Source organism: Ovis aries, chromosome 1 (genome assembly GCF_016772045.2).
Source record: "Ovis aries strain OAR_USU_Benz2616 breed Rambouillet chromosome 1, ARS-UI_Ramb_v3.0, whole genome shotgun sequence".
NCBI classification, from domain to species: Eukaryota; Metazoa; Chordata; class Mammalia; order Artiodactyla; family Bovidae; genus Ovis; species Ovis aries.
The window spans coordinates 112,794,275-112,800,481 of NC_056054.1; positions in this window are offsets into that span (position 1 = coordinate 112,794,275).

Consider the following 6,207-nt stretch of genomic DNA (forward strand, 5'->3'; position numbering starts at 1 on the left):
CATACACTTCTTTCTATTTAGTCTTAATGGTATTTTTAAAATTTAAAAACATTTGATAATTATTGAATAGGTAATGTATCAGTTCAGTTCAGTCGCTCAGTCGTGTCCGACACGTTGCGACCCCATGAATCCCAGCACGCCAGGCCTCCCTGTCCGTCAGCAATTCCCGGAGTTCACTCAGACTCACGTCCATCGAGTCGGTGATGACAATGTAAAAAAGTAATAAAAATAAATTCATACCCTAAGAAAGTTGATACTGAGACCAAAGGGGAGAGGAATAGGTGAGGGAGGTTAAGTGGTACAAACTTCCAATTACAAAGTAAACGAATTAGGAGTGTAAATAAACAGCGTGGTGCTTGTGTATGCTAGGTGTGGGGAATATAGCAAATGACAATGGAGTATCTTTGTATAGTGACAGACGGTAATCACTTTGAAGTGTATAGAAATACTGAATATGTTGCGCATCAGGAACTAACATAGTATTGTATATCAAACATACCTCAAAACCAAGCAAACTAATAAAAAAAATCAGGGACTTCCCTGGTGGGTCAGTGGTTAAGACTCCACCCTTCCAATACAGGGCCCACACGTTCCATCCCTGACTGGGAAACTAAGATCCCATGTGCCACACCTCCTGGCGTAAAAAACAAAACAAAACTATAAATAACATTTTTTTTAAAGTAACTTAAAGAGAAAGAAAAATATTAGATTTGCAGTCTGGGGAGAGGCAGAATTGGATGAAGATGGTCAAAGGGTACAAACTTCCAGTTATAAGTTAAATAAGTACTAGGGACATAATGTGCAATATGATGAATATAATTAATACACATGGACATCACCAGATGGTCAATACTGAAATCAGATTGATTATATTCTTCGCAATTGAAGATTGAGAAACTCTATACAGTCAGCAGAAACAAGACTGGGAAATGACTATGGCTCAGATCATGAACTCCTTATTGCAAAATTCAGACTTAAATTGAAGAAAACAGGGAAAACCACTAGACCATTCAGGTATGACCTAAATCAAATCCTTTACAATTATACAGTTAAAGTGACAAATAGATTCAAGGGATTAGATCTGATAGACAGAGTGCCTGAAGAACTATGGATGGAGGTTCATGACATTGTACAGGAGGCAGTGATCAAAACCATCCCCAAGAAAAAGACATGCAAAAAGGCAAAATGGTTGTCTGAGGAGGCCTTACAAATAGATGAGAAGGGAAGAGGAGCAAAAGGCAAAGGAGAAAAGGAAAGATACATCCATCTGAATGCAGAGTTCCAAAGACTAGCAGGGAGAGATAAGAAAGACTTTCTCAGTGATCAATGCAAAGAAATAGAGGAAAACAATAGAATGGGGAAGACTAGCGATCTCTTCAAGAAAATTAGAGATACCAAGGGAACATTTCATGCAAAGATGGGTACGATAAAGGACAGAAATGGTATGGACCTAACAGAAGCAGAAGATATTAAGAAGAGGTGGCAAGAATACACAGAAGAACTATACAAAAAAGATCAACATGACCCAGATAACGACGATGGTGTGACCAGTACCAGACATCCTGGAGTGCAAAGTCAAGTGGACCTTAGGAAGCATCACTATGAACAAAGGTATGGAGGGGATGGAATTCCAGCTGAGCTATTTAAAATCCTGAAAGATGATGCTGTGAAAGTGCTGCACTCAATATGCCAGCAAATTTGGAAAACTCAGCAGTGGCCACAGGAATGGAAAGGTCAGTTTTCCTTCCAATCCCAAAGAAGGCCAATGCCAAAGAATGTTCAAACTACCACACAATTGCACTCATCTCACATATTAGCAATGTAATGCTCAAAATTCTCCAAGCAAGTCTTCAACAGTACATGAACTGAGAACTTTCAGATGTGAAAGCTGGATTTAGAAAAGGCAGAGGAACCAGAGATCAAATTGCCAACATCCCTTGAATCATGGAAAGAACAAGAGAGTTCCAGAAAAACATCTACTTCTGCTTCATTGATTACACTAAAGCCTTTGACTGTGTGGATCACAGCAAACTGTGGAAAATTCTGAAAGAGATGGGACTACCAGACCACCTTACCTACCTCCTGAGAAACCAATATGCAGATCAGGAAGCAACAGTTAGAACCGGACATGGAATAACAGACTGGTTCCAAATTGGGAAAGGAGTATGTCAAGGCTGTATATTGTCATCCTGCTTATTTAACTCATATGCAGAGTACATCATAAGAAATGCTGAGCTGGATGAAACACAAGTTAGAATCAAGATTTCTGGGAGAAATATCAATAACCTCAGATACGCAAATGACACCAGTCTTATGGCAGAAAGCAATGAGGAACTAAACAGCTTCTTGATGAAGGAAAAAGAAGAGAATGAAAAAGCTGGCTTAAAACTCAACATTCAAAAAACTAAGATCATGGCATCAGGTCCCATCACTTCATGGCAAATAGATGGGGAAACAATGGAGACAGTGAGAGACTTTATTTTCTTGGGCTCCAAAATCACTGCAGATGGTGACTGCTGCCATGAAATTAAAAGACGCTTGCTCCTTGGAAGAAAAGCTATGACAAAACTAGACAGTGTATTAAAAGGCAGAGACATTACTTTGCCAACAGAGCTGTCTATTCAAAACTATGGTTTTTCCAGTAGTCATGTATGGATGTGAGAGTTGGAGCATAAAGAAGGCTGAGAATGGAAGAATTGATGCCTTTGAATTGTGCTGTTGAAGAAGACTCCGAGAGTCCCTTGGACTGCAAGGAGATCAAACCAGTCAATCCTGAAGGAAATCAATCCTGATTATTCGTTAGAAGGACTGATGCTAAAGCTGAAGCTCCAATACTTCGGCCACCTGATGTGAAGAGCAGACTCATTAGAAGAGGTCCTGATGCTGGGAAGGATTGAAGGCAGGAGGAGAAGGATATGACAGAGGACATGATGGTTAGATGGCATCACTGACTCAATGGACATGAGTTTGACTAAGCTCCAGGAGACGGCGAAGGACAGGGCGGGGCATGCGGCAGTCCATGAGGTCACAAAGAGTCGGACACAACTGAGTGACTGAACAACAAGGGACGTAATGTACAATGTGATAAATATAATTAATACTACTGTATGTTACATATTAAAGTTACTTAAGATAGTAAATTTCTAACAGTTCTCATCACAAGGGAAAAAAACATTTTAATGTTATCTTATTTTGTATCTATATGAGGTAATGGATGTTCACTAAACTAATTATGATAATCATTTCATGATGTATATAAGTCGAATCATTGTGCTGTACACCTTAAACTTATACAGTGCTGTATGTCAACTATTTCTCAATAAAACTGGAAAGGGGGAAATTGTTAAATTAAAGGCTTTGAAAATTTCCTGAGCAGCTTAATTTATCTTATTTTGCAAGACAAGAGAGACTAACTTGACTTGGTCGCTTCTTGCTTATGCCTCTGGAAATCACAGGCACAACTTACACTCTTTACCATGTTGATATGAGGTAACCACTAACCAATTCCTTATCATTTAAGAAAATTCTAATTCTATAACCAATGCCATAAAGAATAAGCAGTCTCTGCATCCTCACTAATACAAGCAGTTTTATAACAATACAGTTGGCCCTCTAATACAAGCACTTTTATAACAATACAGGTGGCCCTCCTTACCCATGCATTCCACATTCTTGGAGTGAACTAGCCAAGAATCAAAAATAGTTGGAAAAAAAAATTCCAGAAAATTCCCCAAAGCAAAACTTGAATTTCCTACAAGCCAGCAACTATTTACATGGAATTTATATTGTATTTACAGCTATTCACATAACATTTGGGCTTCCCTGGTGGCTCAGTGGTAAAGAATCTGCCTGCAATGTAGGGGACCTGGGTTTGATCCCTGGGTTGGAAAGATTCCCATGGAGAAGAGAATGGCAGCCAACTCCAGAATTCCACAGATAGAGGAGCCTGGAAGACTACAGTCTATGGAGTTTTGAAGAGTGGGATACGACTGAATGACTCACACACACACACACACACATGCACTCACACTCACACATACAATAAAAAGAAAAAAAGAATCTATGACGGCATTGTCTGTCATCCATTGGAGTGGGTCACAATCTAGTATCTATAATGGGGGGAAGAAAAGTAAAATGAGTGGGTGCCACTGTGAAATTATTTACATCAGCTGGAAACAAAGACTGAATGTGCACACAGCAAGCTGGGTAGACCCCAAAGTCACATGCTAAGTGAAAACCATATGCGAGATTAGGAAACAATTACACACAAAACAACCACACACCCTGTGAGGATACATACAAATTCATAAGACATAACAAACACATTAGAGAGGGGGCGGAAGTAGGGAATAGGATAAAAGAAAGTAATAAATTGACATGAATAAAGCAAGAGAATGCACCCATCCATGTGAATTAAGGGCAATGAATTGAGATTAACACTGTACCCAAGGTCCACCCCCAAGTTATTCAATGTTATGAATACATAGTTTAATGTCATACAAAAATTTTAATAAGAAACAAAAATATGTATTTGTATGAGCATCCAGAACAGACTTCAAATACACGTGTTGTTTTTTTTTTCTGAGGAATTCTAAAACAATCATTAACAGCTGTATTAGGGCATACTTGACATACAACAAAGTGAACATATTCAAAATGTACAAGTTGTTAAGTTTTGACAAAATGTATAGATCTGTGAATGCATGTTTATAACGGGGGACTGACTGGCCCATTAGGTACAGGAGGCATACACCTTCAAAAATGTGTCAACTTTTTAATTCAAAATGTTTTAATTTTTAAAATTCCTTTAAATTCAAAAGAACATATTAAAATTTTACAAACGTTTTTATGTAATATTAATGTACTATGCTCAGTCACTCAGGCGTGTCTGACTCTTTGCGACCCCACGGACTGTAGCCCTCCAGGTTTCTGTGGCCACAGGATTCTCCAGGCAAGAAGACTGGAGTGGGCTGCCATGTCCTTCTCCAGGGGATCTTCCCGACCCAGGATGGAAGCTTCGTGTTCTGTGTCTCCTGCATTACAGGCAGGTTCTTTAACCCACTTATATCAAAGCAGCTGTATAATATCTTAGATCAATAAATTATATATTATATAATCATATACTACAGTCAGTTATCTGTGGTATATGTAAATAAACTTTATTAATAAATAAAATTTGAATTAAAAATATCAGACAATCCTAAAGGAAATCACTGGAATATTCATTGGAAGGACTGATGCTGAAGTTGAAGCTCTTATACTTTGGCTACCTGATGCAAAGAACTGACTCATTGGTAAAGACTCTGTTGCTGGGAAAGATGGAAGGCAGAAGAAGGGGATGACAGAGGATGAGATGGTTGGGATGGCATCACAGACTCGACAGAGATGAGTTTGAGCAAGCTCTGGGAATTGGTGATGGGCAGGGGAGCCAGGCGTGCTGCACTCCATGGGGTCACAAAGAGTCAGACACGACTGAGCGATTGAACTGAAATATTTCAACATTAATATTTTAATACTTAAACATTATTTTTTATGAGAGGCTCCACGAAGATCAAAGTGTCTAGGGCCAGTGAAAGTCACAATGACAGCCCTGCCACAGTTAAGGTGGACATATCCATTGTTTCCCCTTCCTGACTTTCCTTTTCTAATACTTATTGCCTGCTGTTGTCTTTCCTCTCATCAAGCAATCACTGATCTGCTTTCTGTCATTATAGTTTTAATCTTCTACAATTTTATATAAATGGAATCATACAACACTTTTTTGATTGAAATTTTCCCCCAGCATAAGAGTAATAATAATAATGTTTCCTGAGTAGCATTCCATTTTCTGGATGTAATAATTTATCTTCACCTATTGAGTGACATTTGTATTGTTTCCAGCTTTGGGCTGTTATAAATAAAGCTACTATGAATATTCATATACAATTCAATGCACATACACTTAATTTTCTCTTGTAAATACCTGGGATTAGAATGGCTGAATCATATCATGGTAGTTGAACTTTCCAAGAAATTGTTAACTGTTTTCCTAGGTGGATGTAACATTTTACATTCCCCTCAGCAGTGTATGCGTGTTCCAGTCCCTCCACATTCTGGACATCTGGTATCATATGCACTGTTTTACATGTGTAGTGATTTGTTGTTTTGTTCAGCTGCTAGGCCTTGTCTGACTCTTTGTGACGCCATGGACTGCAGCACGCCAGACAC